Below are 24356 nucleotides of genomic sequence, written 5' to 3' on the forward strand. Positions count from 1 at the left end.
AGCTTCCTCACATGTTAACAGAATGCTGCGGGGAGACAGAAAGGGCCATAGGAAGACAATATGGTACTGGAGTACGTACAGGGATGCTGTGGGTTCAAAGCCCACACATTATACTCCAGTTGTATCCTGCAGGACTGCAGGTCTTTTCTCCTGTTCTTCTCCACCATTAAAGAAGCAGCTTAGATACAAAGGTGTGAGTAGGTGGGTGATAACATACAGAAGGATGCAGAATGGACCCGTTTGGGTTTTGGTCAGAATACATGCAGTCATTCATCTCAGCAGGGTTTCAGCTTTTCAAACTGAACAGTCCCTCACAGGTGTTCGGGCTAAACCTGCACGGGCGGCTTAATAGAACACCTGGGACTGTCGCTTGTGCTTTTATGGAAGGAACCAGAGAAGGGATTTTTAAGTGCCGACCGGGGTGATAAACACTCAACACTGCAACAATGGAGCCATCATTAAGCTCAGAGTCCCCGTTTCGAAACGGCCATGTGTAACAGCTAGAGCCATTTCCGATGATGAAGTTAAAAGCAAAGTGATAAGCAGCAACTCTGATGTGAGCAACGTTACTTGATCACTCTGGAACCGTAGAAACAATCTGCTGCCCTGTTCGTTCCTCCGCGTTAATTCCACCGCCGCAGATGGAATTATACTGAAACAATTACAAGGACATAATTATTTAAAAAAACATGTTTGCAGATCAGGCAGCAGAAAAACTACAGAAAAGGGCTGTAAGACAGCTAGGCTTCAGAAATACTAATTTGGCAAAAATATATCGATTTCTTGAGCCAAGTGCTGAAAAACACCCACATCTGAAATGAACGCGGAGTCAGATATTGGCTTTTCATATCCATTATTATCTCCATACAAGCCTGTTAAGGCTGAGAGGTTTTCGGTAGATAATAAAAAAAAAAAACAGGCATTCTTTTACATAAACCTACATCCTGGAAGTGCGCGGGAAACCTCAGGATTTTCCTTCAGGATTCCGGAATGAGAACTTCGGCTATGAGAGACAGTCTGTTTAAAAGAAAACGTTCCCAACGATGAGGTTCCAGACCCACACCTCTGATAGATACCTGACATGGTGAATATCCAGTTCTAAGGCAATGTTCCTCCTCTTTAACTGACAGATTCGCTCTGTGCTGCTGTCCTGGATGTTCACTTAAGTCTCTTGGACACAATTCATTCATCCATCAGGTTTCTGTAATTGCTTATCTATTACAGTATTGCGAGTCGAGAGTTTATGCCAGGAAACACAGTATACCAGTCACTCACTCTCTCTCTCTCTCTCTCTCTCTCACACACACACACACACAAACTTTATAGGCAATTTAGGGGCATAAATTCACCTAAACGTGTTTTCAGATTGCAGCGGAAATCGGAGTATCTGGAGGAAATCTGCAAAAGTTTGGAGAACGGCTGGTGGGACAAATTAAGCAGCACCGTCATAACCCCCTTTTGTGATGACTGACAGAGGTGGCAAAGCCAAGCCCTCAGGTGTCACTCAAACCCAGCCCCCTGTTGATTACACCTGCTTTTTCGGCTGGGTATTAATTAAAACACATTCCTAAGGACCGCGGCTGTCGAGAACAAAGGTTGACCACTGTCACCGGAGTCATCATCAGCTAAAGGTCAACGTTAATCAATCCCGCTGCGATCCCCCCTTTCTCAGCCCAGTCCTAGCAGGCATCTCCATGGGGTTCGGCATCCCTTTGGTCTTCACTGAGATACTGTACGGGGACACTCTGTCCCGCACAATTGGCTATAATCACGTGTCAACCATCAGTATCCAGCGAGGAAGCCAATTGCGAGGGTGTGCCGAACGGCAACCGGCAAATCAGATGGAGATAAACACAACCGTCACACGGCCGTCTTTTCAGAACTCAAACTGTCTGTGACCAGATTATTCAATTACCACTCGGCGGCAGATAATGGCAAGATGGAGCCCCTTAACATTGCGGCAGCGGGACGGCTGAAAGCAAATCTGACATGATGTGCAAACAGACTAAAAAATTACTCATTCTGTTCAAGAGATTATAGTCTGCCTCTCTGCCGGCAGCGTCGTCGAACCCCCCAATCAATTTCGCGGGCCCATCTCTGTCTTTCTCCGAGCCGAGGTGCCACAAGAGCCTGATTACACACGGGCCAGCGGTCAGACATCGACCCCTTTTCGAGCTGCCAGAAAATTGTCATCTTAAGTGACGAGTACAGAGCAGGAGTATATTTAAGTGGCCAGAAACTGAGTAAAGTGGGGGGGACGAGGAGATGTAATTGGCCGTGAAAGGCAATTACACGTCGTCCCCATCACAAAAGAAAATAATTGCACAGCCCTCAATTCCACCTCTGCATCAGCATCATCTTCTCCTAGCTGAATCATCCCCCCCCACGGCCGGACCGCGATGAGGACGGGCGGGGAGGCACAGTTGGGGCGACAGTCCAATTCATGTGACACCCAGCAAAAGGCAGGAAGGTTGTAGCAACATCTCACCCTCCACCAGCTCCTGTGGCGCCCCCCTACTGGCCACATTGAGCAATCCCCCATTCGCTCTCCATCCCTCAAAAATTACAGGCGTCACCAAGCCCCCCCACATTCACCAACCCCCCAAGAAGGCCACGCCCACACAGCATGTCTGAGGTAGAGTGTCACTGCTGTCGTTGATACGTAGCAGCATCCATCAGCTGATTCCTTGCCGGCCCTCATGGGCCCCCCCCCCTAAAGCTACACCTTCCAAATCAAAGGATGGAGGGTCAAACCCATCACCTTAAAGCCTCTCCTATACTGTGGCACCGTAAGCTTTTTCAGCCGAAGATCAAAGTGGCAGCAGGACCTTGGGGAACTCTCTCCATCTCACCTTGGGGAACTCTCTCCCCATCTCACCTTGGGGAACTCTCTCTCCATCTCACCTTGGGGAACTCTCTCCCCATCTCACCTTGGGGAGCTCTCTCCCCATCTCACCTTGGGGAACTCTCTCTCCATCTCACCTTGGGGAACTCTCTCCCCATCTCACCTTGGGGAGCTCTCTCCCCATCTCACCTTGGGGAACTCTCTCTCCATCTCACCTTGGGGAGCTCTCTCTCCATCTCTCCTTGGGGAACTCTCGCCATCTCTCCTTGGGGAACTCTCTCCCCATCTCACCTTGGGGAGCTCTCTCTCCATCTCACCTTGGGGAACTCTCTCCCCATCTCACCTTGGGGAACTCTCTCTCCATCTCACCTTGGGGAACTCTCTCCCCATCTCACCTTGGGGAACTCTCTCCCCATCTCACCTTGGGGAGCTCTCTCCCCATCTCACCTTGGGGAGCTCTCTCCCCATCTCACCTTGGGGAACTCTCTCTCCATCTCACCTTGGGGAGCTCTCTCGCCATCTCTCCTTGGCGAACTCTCTCCCCATCTCACCTTGGGGAGCTCTCTCCCCATCTCACCTTGGGGAACTCTCTCCATCTCTCCTTGGGGAACTCTCTCCCCATCTCACCTTGGGGAACTCTCTCCATCTCACCTTGGGGAACTCTCTCTCCATCTCACCTTGGGGAACTCTCTCTCCATCTCACCTTGGGGAACTCTCTCTCCATCTCACCTTGGGGAACTCTCTCTCCATCTCACCTTGGGGAACTCTCTCTCCATCTCACCTTGGGGAACTCTCTCTCCATCTCACCTTGGGGAACTCTCTCCATCTCACCTTGGGGAACTCTCTCTCCATCTCACCTTGGGGAACTCTCTCCCTCTCAAGGTACCCGGCTGAAAGCAACAGCTCGGTTGGGTAACAGATTAACAGTCTAAACAGGAGGCTGGACTGAATATGAGCACACGAGCTGAAGCTCGATCTCACTTTAACGCAGCACTTCTGCAAAATAAACTCTCCCAGGATGAGGAAACTTTCATCTGCATTCCTCCACACACCGAAACGGACACACCGCTGCTCAGATTATTTTGGTCAGTCCTCAACCTTGTCAAGAAAAAAAAACTCATTTACAGTATGAACAGAATTGTCAAAAATGGAGCACATAGCTCATAGCAGAAAACAGTAAGGCAGTTAATGAAAATAATTTATTGCAATCATTTCAGACCATCTAGACTGGGGGGGGGGGGGGGGGAATCAGAGGGGACTGTTCATATTTACGGCTTTGAAAGTATTTGAGCACGGCGAGATTGCAGGGTGTTTGTGGCGATTTTACCTACAAGTGTATGCCTTAATCTTATATACACAAACAGTATGCATTAGGAAATATCTGATCAACAATAAGCAAATGGAAATAAGCAGTTGCACAAGTTAAAGAGAGAGCGTGGCCGAATCAGGGTGAGTTCTCCGTGCGTATAAATAAGCTCGTCGTCTCCCACCCCCCATCGCAATCCACTTCCAATCAGACACCTGCCAGCACCATGTTTTAACTCGGGGGAGAGAGAGCAGAGCGTGCCAGCGGGTGGGAGACTGAGCGTTCATCTGGGGAGGGGCATGCTGAAGCCATCATTACATTATTAATGAAATCAGGGTACAAGCCCCCGACGGTCCAACCTGTATGCCTCAATAAAGTAGGAATAAAACAAACGATCCGTTTAATGTATTCATCGGCTGCCCGCCTAAGTCTGCCCAGTGCAGCCGTTTGCATAAATCCAGTCCGGCACCTGCCAGAACCGGTGGCGGTGTGCCACCTGAGGAGTCCGTACGGGGGAGTGGGTGTCCGAGGGAGGGGGGGGGGTACAGCCGGCTCTATGGGCATCTGGGGGCTTCGTGTCCCCCACTGTCGCCACACGCTCTGCCTCCAGCGAGATCACTCTATTTGCAGAAGGAGGAATAGGAAACATTAAGTCCCACCCGCAAGGGATCCTGGGTCTCGAATGCCTATTGGCCCTGCATGAAGTCCTCAGCGCACGATTGGTCAGATGACCTGTCACAGGGACGAGCCAGAAAAAGGAGTCGCCCTTGGCGATTTGCGTGCTGCTAATTAGATATGAAAATCAATTATTTCCTAACAGCTGCATGTTGCATTCCGCAAAACGTAGACGTCCTTGGACGGCCTTTGGGGCAAACGGGAGCCTTCAGGACATGTAGCTGCCCGCCACGAGTGGGCCTTGCCGTCTCTCTGCCGTATCCGTACCATCTGTCCACTGCACGGGAAAGCGGGCAGAGCAGCGGCACTGGTAGGAAACGTCACTGACAACTAGACACACCTCCCGGCAAAAGGCGGTGAGGGACACAGACAGCTGAATAGGAAGCAGTGAGAGGAATGTAGACCTGCAAGGGCATGAGGACAGGAGAGCGGACTCAGAACTACTGTATTTTTGAATATAAAATAAGGAAATGGATATTGGGCGATAGGGTGGCACCCCATCCTGGGTTATTCCCTGCCTTTCGCCCATTGTTTTCTGTACATGCATGGGACGAGTGGGAATGGAAAATGAACGAATGAAAGAACAAAAGGTTATTCAATATTTAACATTATGTCTTAGTGTGCCGCTCACCCCAGGTACTGGAAGGGACGCTGGCTCATCACAGGGGCACAAACGCACACACACTGTCGGCAATTAAGAGGGACCTCTTCACCTGGCTGTGGATTGTAGGAGGGAACTGCAAACCCACGCAGCAACTCCACATGCAGAGTATGAACCGTGTCGCCCATACAAACGCATGGCAAAAATACACAACAGATCTTCGATAACTGACCTCGCGTTCATGGACGGCAATTATCGAAGATCTATTTAGACATAATTATCAGTCAGACTGGGCCCTTCCCAGCAAGAATGTTCATCTGCGAAGTTTCCAGAGTGCCGTCGATTCTACACAGACTGCGTATCTCCGCGGCTTGGTGTGGGGGGGGAGCTCGGAGACACGGCGGGGAAAGTATGGGCCACGATGAATAGACAAAGCAGGTTTTGAAACTGCACTTTGAAAATGCATGTGATTTACTCGCCTCCGTGATCGAGGCTCACTTAGCTCTCAGGAGCTGTCCACTATAGAGCCCCCCCGGCCGGGGGGGGGAAGTAACGCGCTGACAGCTTGTGGAGAAGGGCTTGAGGGAGCACCTTCAGCGTTCGTGTGGAGCACAGGGAAGCGGCTGAGTCTTCCTCCATCCCCTGAACAGATGTCTCAGCATGGAGCTGAATCATGCTAAATTAATCTCTGTCCTCCGTGAATCAGACATCTGTAAAAAGCTGGGTAAATATCGCCGGGGGAAAAAGAGTGTGGGGGGGACTCCATGGCACATTTCCACCAGCCCCTGGTCACATGGACCAGCACCGGTGACGTCAATCAGGGGAGAATGGTGACATGTGAGGGGGATGATGACGTGGATCTTGAAGGCCCAGGAAGCCTCGAGATATTGGTCCAGTGGGCACATCTCCAGCTCTCTCTGGTCCAGCCTACTGTTTCAGATCTTCTCAGATGATAGCCGTGCTCCCCTCGGGTCCCATATCTGAGGACACTGCCTTCCCACCCACCAGTAATGGGTACAGCCTCTTCAAAGACAACTTGGCCCACTACATTTTCACCATCAATACCCCAATACCCATCGTGTTCGCTGTCCGGTACCTGGGTAGGGGGGGGCAGAGGCTTCAGCGGGTCTAAAAGCCAATTGGAGGGTTTGCGTCTGGGAAATTCCTGACAGAAAACACGGCCGTTATGCAAACGAGTGTCAACGAGGACACTAATGATTCCAGCGATGCGAATTCTCGAGGACGGCAATTCATCACGGCGTATAGATTCGGGGTACGGCATCAGCATCTTCTCAGCTACCTCCCAGTCTCAGTCGCGCCAGCCGCAAAGTGGGGGCAAATTATTATAAATGTTCTCATTACGCGGTTTCGAGCACCACGCTATGCTTGGCTGGTCGGAGCAAACAGTCCCTTTTATTACTAGATGTTCTTGTGCCCGTGAGATCACTAAAAGGTGCAGCATAAGTCAAGTCAGATAACCTCACATTTACACTTTTTTAATCACCGATGCAGGTTGCTGATAATATGCAATCAACATGCAAAGTATTGATGGCCGCAGATATTGAAGGATTTCTCAAAAGGATGCTGGGTAATTATACCGCAGGCTAACACTGCAAAACAAATGATAATACTGCTGATGTAGGTTCCGTCGAGTGTCCAAGACGACAAACATCTTCCATCATAAACGCTATGGGTGCCAGATAAGGGGGCGTGGCCAGATATGGGGCGTGGCCAGATATGGGGCGTGGCCAGATAGGGGGCGTGGCCAGATAGGGGGCGTGGATATCCAATCAAAGGGAATCAAGTCCCTAATCGTTCATAATATAAAGCAAATCTGCCTTTTGTGGTGTGCATCCTGATTGCCTGTGCCACCCCACTGGTGATACCAGGATGCCATTCTGGGGTGGGCATTTGGGTGTTACATAGGTACCAGTGGTCGGACGAGGCGCCCCCTTGGTGGGGCGGTTGTATTAAATCACTAATGATTGGTTAAATTTGGTCTGTCTGTGTTTGGGGGTTAGATGATCTGTTTGGGTGGGCACTGCCCGCCCCCTGCCTACCCATCGCCACATCCCTGTCCCACACAAATGTATAGGCCTGACATGGGGGGGGGCTCCGCTCGGCTCCCCCACTTGACGCCAGGGCTGGTTTATGAGCTTTTAATGAGGCCTGAGCAGCACACACTCCCCCAGTGGGGAAAGGGAATCTCTGCCCCCGCACCCCCCCCCCCCGGCAGGAAGTGGAAGACAAACTACCAGAAAAGACAGTACACACACCCACGCGGATCACACCCCTCCCCCAAACTCTCACAGCCAAGCACCATCCTTTTACTTCTGTGTCAGTTAACAAATGGCATCAAATGAACTGAGACGGAAATTAATGTCATTTGCTGTTTCCTTCGGGTCCGGGGGGGGAGGGGGCAGAGTATGACTGACAGCAACCTTGTGGGTCTCATGCTATCTGGCTTGTAGCAGGGAGGTGTCATATGGCGCAGAGCAGAATACCACCTCTTCCACAGAGCCAAGGTGCCGGCGGGGGGGGGATGGAAGTAAACTCACACTTTTTAGCCTGCATTGCTTCAATACTGTAAAATAATTAGCGGAATAGGTATGAATGGTATGAATTTCGGAATTGTATGAATAGTCTGCATTTAATTAGCAGAAGAGCAGGAATTAAATTCCATTAAATTATCCCAAGCTAAAAAAAAATAATATGGGTGCAGCATGTGATGTAGCTGTGGAATACTGAACTTCTAGTTTTCTGCGACCAAAATATTGAATATTTAAATGTTACCTTTGGCCCTGCATCTGTCATCCAGCCGAAAAAGCTGCCAACCTTTGGCTAAGCAGTACATGGTATTAAAAAGAGATCAGAGCATATTATTACTTATTTTCTTAGTGATCAATCTTCATGTAATCTGTTTAAAAACCCAAAGAACTGAATTGTACACTCTTAGCTATAAAAAGCCATTTTGAGAGCCTGCTCTACACTCTAAGACAGGGGTGTCAAACTCCAGTCCTGGGGGGCCGGAGCCCTGTGTAGCTTAGTTCTTTCCCTGTTCCACCACAAATGATTCAGCTCAAGAGCTGTGTGGTAATTAGCACGAGGAGTTGAATCAGGAGTGTTAAATTTTTGGGGAAACCCAAAAATGTGCAGGGCTCCGGCCCCCCAGGACTGGAGTTTGACACCCTTGCCCTAAGAGGAGTGGGGGTCTCCCGGCGTTTCAGGACACTGGGGTGTGGTAGGGCGCCGCTCTAACGCTCCAGGGCAATTGCATGATTGATCTCCTCAATCAGGAGTCCCTGGCCTAATTAGCCACCAGTCGGCCGGGAATGGCGCTCCCACAGCAATTAAAGCTGCAGCCTAAAATTAGCTACCCGGGGAAAGGAGGGAGAAGAGGATCCTGGGAAATAAGAGCAGGGCGGCTAAGATGGAGGCGACGCTTGAGACGCCGTGAACTAAATTTCACCACGTGGACGCGGCTGCCAAGATGGGGGGGGGTCCTGGAAAGGAGGGAGGGGCTTATAGGAGTGCGAAGCCACTTCACGATAATGAAGACAAGTCAAATGGACCTCTACGTCACACAGGGGCAAGAGGCCAAAGGCTATACCATCTCAACAAGCACAAACACTGGCCCAAACAGGAGGTCATTGTTTTCACTGGGACTGATTACAAATAAGTCCTCCCTTTTGCTTAACTTATTGAGTCTGAGGAATAGAGGTTAAACCGCCCCCATCTGGCATGTTAGCATGCTGCTAAAACCTATTTTAGCTTGATATGTCTCTAATAGCACTTATCCCTACTTTTTATACCCGAGTGGATCGACCATGAACTTCACTCTGGGCACCTGATTTAAATAACTAAGGACCCAATTCCCCAATTACCAAGAAAGAAGGACCTTGAGCTGATCTATCAGGTTATTAAACTGTAACAAACAGTATAGACCAGGGGTGGCCAATCTTATCCGCAAAGTGTTGGTGTTTATGCGGGTTTTTGGGATGACCTTTAGGTCAGCTGTTCAAACCCAGGTGTGAGGACTACTCAGCCAATCACTCCTCTAGTTTAGTGTTCCCCAACCCAGTCCTCGGGGAACCCCATGCAGTCCACGTTTTTGCTCCCTCCCAGCTCCCAGCCAATCAGGAACACCGAATACCTGGTACAGGTGTGCTGGGAGCTGAGAGGAAGCAAAAACGTGGACTGTCCAGGGTTCCCCGAGGACTGGGTTGGGAAACACTGCTCTAGTTAGTAATCTAATTAGGGAGTTGCAGTGAAAACCCGCACACACAGAAGCCCTTTCTGGATAAGATTGCCCCCCCCCCCCCAGTATAGCCCCAATAAATACATCACCTGGCAGTTATCACCTGGTTTTGCTGACTTCCTTCATTTCCCTTTTATTTTGTAATTTTCTTTGGGAGGGGGGGTGGTTACCAACATGACCAGCATTTGTTGTGTTTTGGTGCTGGTGGATGAGCTTCATGTGTAGGCAGCCCAGCACAGCTATGGCCACCAGTTACAGCAGCACCAATCCAGCACTAAGCAGCAGCAAACCAGCACAGATCAGCATGGAAATCATGCTGGTCCATGCTGTGCTTTTCAGCAGGGCATTAATAAGATAAGATAGTAGTAGATCATTGCTTCGACACTCCTGTAGCGCTGTGGAGGATACTGACCTCCAATTCGCTCACAGTGATCCTGGATGCTATCTGATGGAGCCCAGCAATGAGAGCTGGTGAGACAAATTTGGACTTTGGATGGCTATTGGTCATCACCGTAGACATCCATCACATCTTAAGACGAGAGACCCAACAGGAAACTTTCAAATCGCAGCCAACAAAAGCCGCACGCATCTGTCAATATTTCTCCTTACCGTAAAGATTGCAGCGCTACCAAGCAGAATGAATGCACATCAGTAACAGTTACCTTTACAGGAAAGCTAGCAGTTTATGATCTAACCCCCCAAGGGCTGTAGGTCTTTATGATTTAATGATGCCCCCGGCCTTGTGGGTAAGCAGCTTACACAATCCCATCTGCATGTGTTCTGTCCCCCAGGTTAAGAACATTCGGCTTACAGACAACTCGTACTTACAAACGGACGGCCATAAAGCCTAATATATATAAAAAGTTGAGTCAAACGCAATGGTTGGTAATAATGAATGCACCCACTACTTTGTGATGCTCGTGAAAACACTGCGTGGCTTCAGCGATTTGTCAGCTCGAGGTACAGTGAGTACTGTATGTAGTTACTTTCATTATTACTCTATTATTACTATTATGTACCATATTACTATTGTTTGAACCTTTGGGACTGGATCAGGCCTGTAACCCGTTGACTTCCTGTACTTTAATTTCCTAAAACATGCTGCTAGGTGAACTAGTGTCTGTATATTTCCTGTAGTGCGCGGTTGTAGGTGTGACCTATGACGGGCCGGCATCCCATCCAGAGGTGCCCCCCCCCTTGCCGTGCATTTCCTGGGAAAAGCCCGCCGCAGCCCCGACTTGGGTAATTGGTTGTGGGAAAATGAATGAACGTAATCACCAGTCAGTTCTCGCTCACGAATCCATATATTCATAAGTATTTCAGCTGGCACATGCAAGGTGCCGCATACCTACAGTACATGCAAATCCATTTCCCGAGCCGGCTTTGGTGTTATCTACAGAACCCTTCTGAGGCGAAGGCGGGCGATGTGGAACCGCCGAGTCAGCTGTGTTATCGCATTATGAGCGACGGGGACGGTGACTTCAAAATGTGAGGCAGAGGAAAACGTGCCTTTAGCAAGGCCTTTTGTGTCGACCTGTGCATTCACCCCATCAAATAAAGCAATTCCCCCCCATGAACAGTCATAACAAACTAAAGTAAAAACCACAAATCCGATTTGCAACAGCGCTCCTACAGCAGTCTGTTTAAGCCGGTGTCACAGCTCAAGGTCATCCAGGTCACGTTACGGTTTTGGGGCGTGACCAATGAGGAACGAGCGAGACAAAGATGTGACAGAAAGGCTTGGTTGAGAAGCTTCCGCGCCGCAGGGCCAAATAATGTGATGCATTTTACAGCCAACTTCAGCATTAGGGATCCCAGGATTTGGCGAGATCCTCGCGGTTTCAATTTCTCAGCTAATCGCGGGAACGGGGAGGGACCCATTTGTCAGATTCATTTAGTGCAATATTTGCCAGAATAAGGAAAGAAGCAGAGGACCGATGACGGCTTCATGATTTCACTTTGTACGTTATCTACAGTAACCGACAACTGACTTCCTGTCCGGCCGTCTGTCCACAAGCCTTCATTTTCACCGTTAAAATGAAATGACTGACAAAGAGCAGACACAGACAGAGGTAAGCTAGCCAAGTCAGAGCTATGCTGCGAAGGGGAACGACCGCCGTTGCTCATCCTACGTTCATGCGCTATCGTCAAGCTGCAAGAAAAAAATGAAGCCAGACGCGGAGAACTGGTATCAATGGGCTGAGACGGCAGCTGTTTAGATCCAGCTGGGCCACTTGTATGACCATCTGGAACGTCTGCAGAGCATCTGGCTGGGGGATTTTTGGAGGGGAACATCCCTCCACCCTAAGCAATGGAAAGATATGCAGCCAATGTGTGACAGGTAGAGAGTAGAAGTTGCTTTATTATGAGAAAGGAACAGTAGGTAACAAAAAATGGATAAAAGGATTTATGTGTGAGGGTTTTGATGGCAATTGTGACTGAAAGTACAAGACCCCACCCTTGCCATAAAACAGCACATCTCTTTAACTCTGGGCTATTCGGATCTATATGCAGGGGGAGGTGCCATCATGTTAACAATTAAGATGCATTTAATGGGACAAACGGTATTTTAGGAGTATGATGTGGGGATAACTAGTCTAATAGTCTATATTGAGAACGTTTTATAAAAATGGGTTAAGGTCAATGCTTTTCAGACTATATCTAGGCTACAACTACTCTTGTAGCTCGATCCCCAACCCAAATGTTTCATCCGAAAACAAAAATCTTTTTCCACACATACATAGCGGAAATGTTTTTGATAGCCATAAATCAGTAATCGTCAAACCTGCCGATTATATTTTTGTCTAGTTGAGTGCAGGTATGTGATTTAAATATCACTAAAGCTGATGTTTGTAGTAAAAGTCATTGTTTCTGCTCCTCTATAATGTTTTGTATGGATTTTCCTTCAGAAGTGCTCGATTTATGATTTTTTCATATTGATCACCCACTGTCAGACAAACTACAGCAGCACCGCAGAAGGCAAAGTACTCTCAACTGTTGAGTTTCAGTACAAATATAAACTGGTATTGTTACTATACCTAGTGTATCAACATAAAGCGTAGCACACCAACAAACAAAACAGTAATCACTATAAGAAAAAAAATGCAGTAAAATGTTATGCCGTTGCAATGCATTCTGGGAGTCTGGCCTAATTTCTAAGGAATGCCTTCAGCCTGAGTGGCCACCTTGCCTGGGACATTTGCACATTTGTCGACATTCCCTGTATCTTTTGAGCTCAAACTCGTGCATTACCTCTTTACACCAGTATTTTCAGAGCCTGGTCGACACAGCTCAACCCCGAACAGAGGTTTGAGGTCAGGCGATAAGGAAGGGAGGAGGTCCCGACCAGAAATGTCAGCCATGGAATTGGCAAGAGCAGAAATGTAATAGTTCATTGGGCAGTGGCGGCAGCTCGGAATAGTTATCACAGTGGTCCAGCTTCACACCAGAACAAGCATCCAATTGGCATGAGGGAACCTTACAGTCACTACAGTGAGTTGTGTGCTGGTGCCAATGTAGTTCTACTGACGCCTAGAATAACAGTAAAATTATTTATCCCAATGACCGTCAGCCAGATACCTCAAATGCAGTAACTGGGCTTTCGGAAAAAATATGCTTTCCCAGGAAGAAAGACTAAGACCTAGTTATTTCAGCGCTCAGCACCCTGGCTAATCAACAACAAAGCTAGAATGAGTGTTACGGTGTAGAAAGTTTCATCCCTCAAGCCATCAGACTCCTTAACACTCAGAGACTGGACAGATACCACAGAACACACACATAAACACAAATATATATATGGTTGAAATGACAACAAAAAAGTTACTTGAGTTGACTTGATTTTGAGACAGGAACACTAAAGTTTGAGAGATTAAATGTCTTCAGAGACTTGTTGACAAACCCCTAACTGTCACTTTCACCCTTCCGAGTTTTCTCATAGATGATTTTACAAGTGTTCTTTTTTTATTTTAGCAATTTGCTGAACCCTTTTGATTACTGGAAATGACCTCGTGCCCTTCAGGGTTGGTCTGCCTTCTGAGGTAGAGCACTGGAGTATGCAGCCGGTCTTTCCTCACAAGCACCGTTAAAGCAGTAAACACAGACAGTAGACGCTGTAAGGGCTTCCGAAGGATCAAATGCAAACAAGGAGGCCCAGCGCACGGAGTGCGGAATGCAGTGCAGTTTTCTTGTTAGGTATCTTTTATTTAGTCCCTAACAAGGTGCCCCTGTACCAAAGGCTTCCTATGAACAGAAGGGCTCTCTGTGTCCCAAGCGAGGGGCGGAGCAGCTTGTGTGATTTTTGGGTCCAGGTTTGCGCTGATGTTGACCACATTAGCGGGTGCAGGAAGGCATGAAGAGAGGATCCTTGTTTGTGATGCAGAGAGCCGTGGATAAACTGTATCGAAGCCAGCAGTGCTAGCTTCATGAAGAAGCTCAGCTACCATCAGCCGTGCCAAGGACGTAAGCCCGCATCAAACCCCGGAAAGTGTGCGTGCTGCCCTCGTGCCACGAGTGTCTCACTCACCAACACAAGCGCGTTTTTTTGCTTGGAAAAACCCAAGATGAGAGATAACCCACAGGCTGCTGGCTCCCGGCGCCGGCTGGAAAGGGTCCCTCTCACAGAATGCCAGCCAGGGTGAAAGTCAGGACTTGGCGAGACCCAACGCTCTGGTGTTTCTCCCTGTGAGCAGTGCAGCCAGCGTCAATGTGCTTTTCATTTCTCCCCTCATTACCTACATACTTTTCGATGCTCGGGGGCTTTTCTACACAGCTTGGTGCTGCCCCCAAGGTGAGAAGATGTCGTTCTTCCTCTGGCGAGGAAGAGCGACGAAGGTGTTTCAGGACCTATGGGATGTCAGATTTGGGAAACCTGACTCCGAAGATTGGATAAACAGACTGCTTGAAGGATCCAAGCTTACGCCATTTTTACAATCGCACCCTTCTGTGAGTTTGGCCTTAATGGGAATATCTGGGGGCTAACTTAGTGCCTAAGACCCAAGCATGGTTTGGTTTCGAAATGCGTTAAAATGAAGCAGAGTTCCACATGAAGGATAAACAAAGATCACAACTACAGAGCCCCAAAGGAACTAGGACAAGTTTCTCAAGGGTGACTCGTTAATGAACAAGCTTGTGGTTTTGTCTGTTCATCTTGAAAGCGAGTTGAACAGCTCTATGGTCGCTCGAGTTCACTGTGAACAACATATCCAATCAGTCATGCTGTGATCCAAAGGTCTGGGAGGCAGACTGTATGAGGTGGTTGACACCTCATAGGGTAAGCCAGTCCACAGACGTCACACACACATGGACACATTCACACACAGGCAGTTTGAAATCACTGATTACTCGAACACTTTTTCAAGATAAGATGTCTTCGACAGAGAAAAAGGGAAGTCTACAGACATGCAGCTGGAACTATGCTCAGATACTGTGACCCCAGTGATGTGAGGTGATGGTGTTACTCACCGTGTGGTCTAACCAGTCAAAGGTACGAGCATTTTATTATATTGCGTATTTATGAATCTACGAGAGTCTGTTGTTCATGAAGATAACGGTTATCACATTAAACAGGAGGAGCTATCTAACATGATGAGGTAATTCCACACTGACAGTTATTTGAGCAAAGAATGATGATGAACCTGGTCGCCACAGTAACATTCAGCTCTCTGACAGCCATTCCAAAAATGACAAAATCCCAAAACCCAACTGCACTCCACAAATCAATCGCAGGTGATAGATACTCCAAAATATCACAGTCCTTTTCGGGCAAAATACAAAACGTAGATAACATTAATATTGATAGTGAAATCGTTACTTGAGTCTATTCTGACCAACACTTCCTGGATCTTTCCATGAGTCAAAGAGAAAAAGGCTGATTGTCCTTTTACGGAGCTCCCCTTTCAATGCAGTGTTTTTCCTGAGGGATATTTTTGACTTAAAAAAATATGACAGAACAGCAAACGATGATAAGCAAGTACCATTCTCATCTAATGCAGGTGATTCAGCCTTGGTGCGTCACACCCTTTATCTTAAACGTAGCAGGGGGACACTTCGGGACTGCGAACTCACAGGGATGGCGGGGGCAGTTCAAAAGCCCGCATGACTGATTTCCAACTTGAGCTCGGGCTTATATAAGCAGGATATGAACACAAACAGGTCAACACGTATTCACACGCATTTTTGTGCACTCGGGCCCACGTCAGCAGCTACCATGTGACGAGGCCAGCCAATCAGGTGCCAGTACTAGATATAGGTGCTCCACCCCCAATGAAGACCGTTCCCGTCGCCTAAAAAGCCACATCTCCCAGGCCACATTCATGGCCCAAACGTTGAGATCCATTGCAGGGGAAAACAGAGACTGGTTTCAGGTCTTCTTCACATCAAGGAAATGCCAGAGACACTGCTGGGAAATCAATGTCGTTTTGCTCGGGGGGGGAATGGAGCGGTGTGATATAGATAGATGTCGGGGTGCGGCAGAGTTTTCAGCGGTGAGAATCCGGCTTATCGATAACAGAAATCGGCGGCTGCTATCAATCATGGCTAGCCGGCAAATGAAGACAGGATCAGTTAATTCAAATAAATGGCTTGACGAAACAGAGCCTGGTTTTAGCTTTTAGCCACTGAAGGACAGTTAAGAAAGATGGAAGTCTTATACCACTTCAAAACTTCCTAAATATTTCATCGCACAGATATCTATGCAGATACTCGATTGGATTATTTATCTCTCTCCCTCTCAGGTGCACATGGCATCTGCTCAGCCAGAAAAATTACCAAGAGTGGATGAGGACTGAGCTCACTTTTAATCAAATCAGAGCTGTCCCTCCTGCAGATCACCTGAAAGAGCAGAGCTAAACCGCAGGCGAATGAAAGGAGTATGAGGGAATATAAGAACAGCTAAGCAAATACAGCAGGCGAGGGACACTGTAAACACGACAAACAAACTTCCTGATAGAGCTTTGCTCAAGACAAATAATCTTTTTTTTTTTAATCAGACAAAAATCAGCTCACTCATCCATCAGCCAGACAAAAAATGTTTACGAAAAATTTGGGGGAAAATGTTGATTAATGTAGGAGGGCTTCACAAAGGGAAAAAAAAAGGTATCATGGATGTCAATATGGTGACAACCTCTTGGATGGGAGCTAAACCAGAGCTTTTCCAGAAGGGCAAAGGACTCAGCTGTGACTTTTTCCACAGGCAACCTCGCCCCTGAGATGACTATTCGCAGAGCTGTTTCCAAGAGATGACAGGCTAGGCGTGATGCGGTATTAAAATTCTACAGGAGAAACTGAAATGGACTTTATTTATTCTTAGGTTCCTCCATTGCATAGTTCTTCGTGCATTCCCTCATAAGTGCCATCCAGAGATAAGCCCAGGTAAGACCTGAAGTCAAAAACAAACAGTGAAAGATGTTCCAGCCTGATCTAGCGCCTTTAGAAAAAGGGAAATGATGATTGCCTGATGTAAGGTGTTCTGCTGTTTCAATATACGCTACCTGCTTCCCTTCTTCAACAGCATGAATCCATGCACCCAACCTGCTTTGTGTCAACAGTGCAGGCTGGTGGTGGCATTGTGGTGTGGGGGATATTTTCTTTGTTAATACCATTTGATCATTGCTTGAATGCCTACTTGAGTATTGATGAGCATCCCATCAACACGATTTACTCATCTTCTAATGACGACCACCAGCGTGACAATGCACCATGCCACAAACCAATAATCATCTCAAACTGGTTTCATGAACATGACAGTGGGTTCAGTGTTTATCATTCGCGTTCCCAGTCACTGGATCTGAATCTAACAGAACACCTTTGGGATGTGGCAGAACAGGAGATTCGCAGCATGAACGTGCAGCTAACAAATCTATATGAATTGTGTGATGTTGTGGAATCCATGCCACAAACAATGAGGCTATAAGGGGCATGTAGAGGGGCGGGGCCACAGGGACTTTTGCACCGGCTGATTGGCTCCCAGGGCACCCCCTCCCCTGTCACTCACCAATTCAATACATATCATTGGCTAATGATGAGGTTGTCCCCACTGTATGAATTACGTCCCCTCATATGCCTCCGACAAAATCCTAGAATCGCCCTTGATCTTAATGTAAACACAGGAAATGCATGGACCCTGAGGGACCCACCTGAAGGATCACTCCCCATTTTTGACAGTTTCTCAACGCGGTCAGAACGTGGTTCAGACTCCCAGCTGTCCCGTCGGAAGCTCCTTCACTTCAGCCTAAGCATTTCCTGAGACAAGGCCCAGCCCGGCCCGACAGCCCAGCCCGGCCCGTCAGCCCAGTCAGGCGGCCATTACCTACGGCTGGATGCCCAGTCGCTTGCTATGTGCCCAGCAAGACATTCAGACGACTGACACTCCATAGCTGGGCCACAATCTCTCTGCCGGCAACGGCTAGATGAGCGGTTTTATTTTCCTCAAGGGAATTGCAGTGAGATATTAATCTCCCAGCTCTACACCACAGACAGCAGAGTCCCTCCCTTTAAGCTCCTGCTATTAAGCCAAAATATATACTTTCAACTCCACACAAGCCAGCTGCCATCCTGTGTCAGGAATGGTGTGTCTATGTGTGTCAAATTGCTTCTTGTGTATATAGCACTGTTGCCTCTCTCCTCCTGGCATAATTCATACAGAGGCCAACCTTATCATTCGCCAATGATATGTTTTGAAGCAGTGAGTGACAGGGCAGGGAACACTTTGGTGGCCAATCAGCTTTCAGCTCCTGCCCCTGTGGCCCCGCCCCCTGTGAATTTAGGACTCTGGTTTCTCCTGTCGTCCGACAAACACAGGTAGGTGATTTAGTGCCTCTAAATTGCCCTTTAGTGTGTCCTGCAATCAGAGGTGAAGCTGCTGCTCAAAAATCCTCCTGTATGACCTGCCGTCCTTCCTGGAAATCAGGAACAAGCCCCACGTTAACAATGACGCAGTGGGCTTTGTGTTTTTCAAGGGTGCAATGGCATCTGCACCAAAATAGATTTTCCCCCACAGAAAGATAACGTGCTTGCAGTTGGGCTTCTGACTGGGGACCTTCCATTCTGCAGCTGGTTACATTTACCGGCCACCCTGTGAGTTCCAGCATCATTAGCTAGCATCTTAATTAGATTCACGCACCTTAAACGTTGGCTTCGTCAACTGATTATTATTCTTTATGTTAATCAATACTCATTCATAGTAATACATTCCTTTACACAATCAGGTTTCATTCTAAAACAAAACACGTCAATCTGAAGCTACATGCGTGAGCCATCAGAAACTACACACATTTTATAACTTCCTGCCTGCTGTAAATACAGACGCTCCGCTACTTACGAATGAGATACGTGCCGAACGGCCGTTCGTAACTTAAAATGTTTGTAAATCGTTATGCAACATAATTTTAAGGGTATACGCAAGTACTAAGTACTAGGATGCTGGGAGTACGCACGCTACGCTGCTGCGCGGCGGGAGTAGCGGCCAGATGTTGTACTAGGCGGGATTGGCACGCAGAAAAAAAAATTGATGTTGCGGACAGGAAACGGGAGGCCAAGGAACACAATTTGGACTTGAAGTCCACTTCGTTTGTATGTTTGAAAGTTCATAAGTTAAAAGTTCGTAAGTAGAGGAGTGTCTGTATACCACAGCAATAAGCTGAAGTAGAAGGCTGCTTTATTTCTTCCACTCGTGCTCCTTCAGGGATCTCTGTTGCACTTTGCTGCCCAGGCATGGATCTGTTTTTCGGCAAACGTCACTTCCACCGAGGCCCGACTCGTGCTTTCCAGAAGGTGGGGTGGGAGGAGCCTCACCTGCCCTCTCAGCTACTTTACGCCTACGTGGATGGGAGCCCGCGCTCCGCCACGAGCAATGCGATCGGCGCTCCTGAATCAAACGGGCGTTAGCTGTGATCCCGCGTGAATCCCTCTGCGTGTAATTACTGACTGCCAGAGCCTGCTGGGGGGGGGGGGGAGGACGGCCCGGACAGTCTGGGTGGGATGGAGACAGAGCTCTGATGCGAATTTGAATTTAATGATTAATTGTCATTGTTGACACACCACAGCACACAGTGCACAACAATGAAATGCATCCTCTGCATTTAACCCATATGTGACATCGTGACATAGCAGGAGGCAGCTAATTCAGCGCCCGGGGAGCAGTGCCTGGGGGCGGTATCTTGCTCAGGGCACCTCAGTATTTTCTTTGGCTTTTGCTCAGTACTGTACATTATGTACATACAATTATACACACACACACACAAAGAAAATTTATATTATACATTAACTGCAGCCACACGCACCACATACAAACATACATATATATTATGTACACACCACATTATAATTATATATACATACACATACCTATACAAATATACATATACATACATATACAGTACAGTATGCAGCATGCCTTCCAATATGAGCAGCCAATAAGACAAACTTTTATTGAGTGTCTTTCCATCAGAACATGGCTTTTATAGCAGCCTTACAGCTTGAAAAGTAACACAAAGCACAAGGAAATAACAGCTGGGGATCACACAAGGTAAAACCCAGAAAACGCTTCTAGGAAATTGTTTCACAAGTAGCTCTTAGCAGGCCTTTTCTGAAAATGTCAGCTTAGCAGCTGCACAGATGGACGACAAGGGCTTGATGGCGGGAGAATGAGCGAGTCCACATAAGGAGTGGCAAGGTATTAGGCTCCTGCATCTACAGGAACAGGTTTTTGCGCAGAAAAAGGAGCAACGGACCTCCTTGAAAGTCAGAAAAGCAGCGTTATTAGCATTACCTTGTATTATTGAGTCTATGCTCAGTGGGTCTGTTTGATTTCCTTTGGAGCCAAAACCTCGAACGCACTAAGCTGTGTCGTTCTGCTTGTCTGTTCATGAGTCTAAGGCCCATCATCACACTAAGCAGTTCTCAGGTTCTTCAGCAAACCCAGAGCCACTCCAGGATCCCTGCAATGCAAACTCGTAAAACCCCAGTGCGAGGTGGGGGACCATGATGCTTCATTCAATTGTGTATCACAATTTTTGATAATATTAACTTGACCCAACAGGAGGCTTCCCCTTTAAGGACAGGCCAACTGGGCAACATCACGGGCAGTAAGGCGTTCTGAGAAGATCCCTGCATTTATTCCATGCCCCACTGTTAAGCCTTAATCTAAGGTAGAACAAAGTACACAGAGAAACTAACAGCAGGGGCATAAGCTGAGATGGAACTCCTCCTTGAGGTTGGTCTGAGTGCCAGGAGTCTGCAGTGTTCAGCAGAGCTGCCAAACAAGGCTCACCTTCATGACAGCGGCCCGGAGGAGGGTGCTGAAGGGGAGAGCAGTGGGCAGGGCACATCAGCAACACACACTGGCCCTCTGTTCCACCTGGAGATGGCAGAACTTGGGCTGGAATCACAGAGTGTAGAGCACAGGCTACTCCTGTGTTTGCACACCAGAACACTCAAACCAGTGTAGTTCAAGGTGCGGAGGCCTGAATCATCTAGGGCTGGTGGGAGGAGGGGAGGCTCTTCAAACAGGACCACTGAAGGTCCACTGAGCTCTTGATTTCCAGAATCCACACTCTGGCTTGAGAGATTCTACCAATCACTGTGGAGGACCGATTCGATGCTCCGCCCTCAACATGTCGTGGAAAAACTAGCCAACAGTTCTAGCGGTTGGGGCACTGGGTAGGTAAAAATCTCAGGTTCAGATCCTAGGAGGGACCACTGGCGCCTATCTCTGTGACCTCAGTTACGACCTGGGCTTCCATGTTTCCTTAAACCATTTGGAGATGGAACGGAGCCCAGCACCAACAAGCCCAACTGCACCACACTGTCTTCCGGATGTAGAAAATCTATTTATTTCAGTGCAGCTGCCTTTGCACCCTTGAAAAACACAAAGCCCACTGCGTCAGTGCTAACATGGGGCTTGTTCCTGATTTCCAGGAAGGACAGCAGATCATACAAGCTTCAGAGAATCTTTGAGCAGCAGGTTCACCTCTGATTGCAGGACACACTCACACACTAAAGGGCAATTTAGAGGCACTAAATCACCTACCGGTGTTTGTTGGACGACAGGAGAAACCAGAGTCCCAAATGGAAACACACTTAAGGTGGGATTGAGCGGCATATACAGGGGGCGGGGCAATGGGGGCAGGAGCTGAAAACTGATTGGCCACCAAAGTGTTCCCTCCCCTGTCACTCACTGCTTCAAAACATACCATTGGTGAATGATAAGGTTGGCCTCTTTGTATGAATTATGGCCCCTCGTATGCCAGGAGTAGTGAGGAAACAGTTCTATACACAAGAAGCACTTTGACACACATAGACATCATTCCAGTCACAGGATGGAAGCTGGCACATCCGGGGTTGAAAGTATGTATTTTGGCTCAATAGGAAGAGCTTAAAGGCCACACCAACCCTCTCCCAAGTCCCCTTCCGTTCCTGCCAGATCTACACTAGACTTATTTAACTCTTATGGCAGAATGCTGTCTCCTGACAAATCTGTCCAGGCAAAAGTCAATTTTATTTGTCAGATAGACTGGTCAAATCCAACAGCAACAACATGATCAACCTGTAGGGCACGTTTGTGTAAGGACTGAACTGCAGGAGGCTGTATGTAATTGGGCTTAGCTAGGAATTCTGGGAATTGGCATTTGGCTCTACAATTGAGCAAGAGTGACAGAACATAGAGGTCAGTGCCAGAAATATACCATTGAAAGGAGTGTGACCATCATACAGATCCAACCCCCCCCGTCATCTTTTGGCACACCTTTCCTCCCCAGACAGCGGATGAACAAGGAAAAGGAAATGAGGAGGGTCAGATGGAGAAGTGAAACCTCACTGGCTTGCAGTGAAGAACCGAAACACAGTGAGCTGTCCGTCCCCATCTGAGCGCTGAGGGTTGGAGCGTAGCCAGCTGGCCCAGCACAGGGGGGGACTGGGGGGGTCGCTTCGCTGGGGTGTGAGCTACACGCGTGCGGGGGCGCTCTGTTCGTGCAGCTGTCAGCGACACTACGCTCGATAGTGGGGGGTGTTTATTGCTGAGGCAGATCTCTGTCACTAGAGAAAGCTGGGGGGGGGGGGCATGGTGTAATGTTCCCTCCAAACATGGCAAGAAGTGTGACGCCCCCCCCAATCCACACAGAGCCGCTTTTTCAAACTACCCCAAATTATTTTTGCAATCTTCTGCACTGACAACCCCCCCTACCCATGGGTGCAGCTATAAATCCCGAGGTCCTTCAGGGGAGTTTCTAGCTACTGAGAAAATCAGAGACTAAGTCAAGTTTACCCAGGGCTTGACTTTTTTTCTTTTTTGAAGGAAGATTAGCATCTGGGGTAAAATACTCGGGGCTCGGCTTAAAATACTCGGGCTATAACCCCGAGTGATCCGACCTAACGATGCTCATGGGGCCCCTGACAAAATGTCCCCTTAGGGCCCCCTGTCCGACCTGCTGGGACCCCGGAATCTGCCCGGGTATCCATGGAGCTCAGCACCGCTGCCCCCATGCCCCCCCAGCACCTGTACACCCCCATCACCTTCCCCTGAATGAATCTACTGTTTTATATGAAGAGGAAACCAAATAAACCACCTCATCTGCAATAACTGCTCAATAAGATTGTAGAGGAGGCTGGTCCAAACAACTACAGGAGGTGGGAGCAACCAATCAGACGTTTTGGACCCACCTCCTCTACAATCTGATTGGTTCTCTCACAGAGAGAACCTACCATTATTCCTTTTGCCCTCAGAACATTTTTGTGCAAGTCAAACTCCCATGATCTGAATAACTCACTTCATCATGCTTCAAGTCTCACTCGCTTGAGCCATAATAAATAGAGCAGAGCCCGGAGCACGCGGACAGCGCAAGCGGCAAAGCGGGCCGGCGGCCCCTCTGCCACAATTCCCATTCGGTCCCTAGCGCCCGTGAACTCGGCGCTTCCTCCTCCTCAAAGGCACATTTTGGATCATTTTCTGTGGAATGACTGGAGTCTTCAACCACCTGCGATGTCAAGACTGCATCAGTCTGGCCACAGACCACCTTCATGTGTGTGTGTGTGTGTGTGGGGGGGGGGGAGTACAATTACCTAGAAATAGCAAATTGACTAGATTCGTAGTGTATGTAGATCAGGCTTTGAATCTCAACAAAAAGACCCTAAAGGGGATACAGCAGGCAGCGGAGAAAGGGAAGGGAGCTGAATTCCAGAGCGCCACAGCAGTGACGTGTCTCAGGAAGACCCAGGCAGCGGTGGCTAGGGCCCTGGTCCCAAAACCCCGCCTAACCCTTCCAAAAAGCACGTACTTCTCCAAGCCATGCGTCCCCCTGCCCTGATCCGCCCGATGCTCTCTCTCACGTAACGGGCCGTTGGGCGTGTGGCAGACAGTAACACTGCTGAATGACAATGTGGGATTCCCACCTCAAAGGCTCTACCAGCCCGCATCTCTCAGTACAGACCCTCCCCAAGACAAACTCGCCTGGTCCCCCACCCCGGCAAACCCCTGACTGTCTTCTGCACGACCCAAAACCCAAGGGTCAGGTGCCGGAGAGCCAAACAGTGACTTAAAACCAGTTTCCTAAGCAGCCTAATCGCTGACGTTGTTAGTGTGCTCTGGCTCCCATAGAGTCTTTATGTTGGGGACACGACTTCCTTTTGTATGAACACCTTTTCTTCTGGTTTCCCTCTAACAATAATTGCAGCACTTAAC

General features: G+C 48.4%; 1 protein-coding gene across 2 annotated transcripts in view; it reads right to left on the minus strand.

The window, feature by feature from the left end:
• The window catches only part of LOC111855928 (zinc finger protein 385C-like), a 111678-nt gene that overhangs the window by 84727 nt on the left and 2595 nt on the right, over window positions 1–24356 (minus strand). The window lies entirely within an intron of this gene.

This window comes from Paramormyrops kingsleyae, chromosome 22, assembly GCF_048594095.1.
Source record: "Paramormyrops kingsleyae isolate MSU_618 chromosome 22, PKINGS_0.4, whole genome shotgun sequence".
NCBI lineage: Eukaryota > Metazoa > Chordata > Actinopteri > Osteoglossiformes > Mormyridae > Paramormyrops > Paramormyrops kingsleyae.